Raw genomic sequence first — 772 nt, 5'->3', positions numbered from 1 at the left:
TATAGTACGAGTGGCTTTGCTATATTGTGCATGTCACTGTAGTGATATCAAAATGATCTTCAGCGTGTCTACATGGAGATTTATTAACTATCTCATCAGCAGCCGTTTGTCTTTGTTCTCTGTGTGTGTGTCAGGCTGAAGAAGAGGCGGCCCGTCTAGCTTCATTGCCTGCCTGGAGGAGAGATATCATGAAGAAGAAGATGGAAGAAGAGAGGTGAGTTAAAGCAAGTCTTTCTGTTTGCTTCTTACTGTCTCCTGTGTTTTTCTGTTTACTGTTTGTAAACCTCATTCAGACCTCAAGCTTTTACTGTTTTCAGTACACTCTAGTTTTTACTAGCATTGTAAAGTTGATTATATATGTGGCACATAACCTGATGTTTCCATGCAAATCTGTGTGTCTTTTACTCTCAATGTCTTATATGGATTATAATACCAAAGTGATCAGATGTAAGTAAAACTGTAAACTATTTTATGTAGTAGTGTTGTTTTTAATTGTTGTAGTAGCTTTTAGGCAAATGTACAAGCATTTAAACATATACATATATCTATACATGTAATGCTTTATTTCTTTTATCCACTCCTGGATGGACAGGGAACAGAAAAGGTAAGACGCTGTCTAGTTATAGCAGTACTAGTGGTAGATGTAGAAGTAGTTTCTGTTTCTTACGTTGCATTAATGTGCATTGTCATTTTTATCAAAAACGTGAATGCACCTAATTCTCTTTTCCTTGTTTCTCCTCGTCCCTGCAGAAAAGAGGAGGAACGGCGGCGA

The 772-nt window shown here is 37.3% G+C and overlaps 1 long non-coding RNA gene across 1 annotated transcript; it reads left to right on the top strand.

Moving 5' to 3' along the window:
- Nucleotides 1-85: 85 nt before the first annotated feature.
- Nucleotides 86-771, top strand: LOC107735396 (uncharacterized). Its single transcript, XR_001639397.1, has 4 exons — nucleotides 86-214; nucleotides 439-447; nucleotides 593-604; nucleotides 751-771. It is a non-coding gene; the product is annotated as an uncharacterized LOC107735396 (long non-coding RNA).
- The last annotated feature ends 1 nt before the right edge of the window (nucleotide 772 follows it).

This window comes from Sinocyclocheilus rhinocerous, unplaced genomic scaffold, assembly GCF_001515625.1.
Source record: "Sinocyclocheilus rhinocerous isolate Xijiao unplaced genomic scaffold, SAMN03320098_v1.1 C36029062, whole genome shotgun sequence".
In the NCBI taxonomy this organism is placed as follows: Eukaryota; Metazoa; Chordata; class Actinopteri; order Cypriniformes; family Cyprinidae; genus Sinocyclocheilus; species Sinocyclocheilus rhinocerous.
Note: the sequence above shows the minus strand (reverse complement) of the source record. Positions and strands in the feature narration are given on the sequence as shown.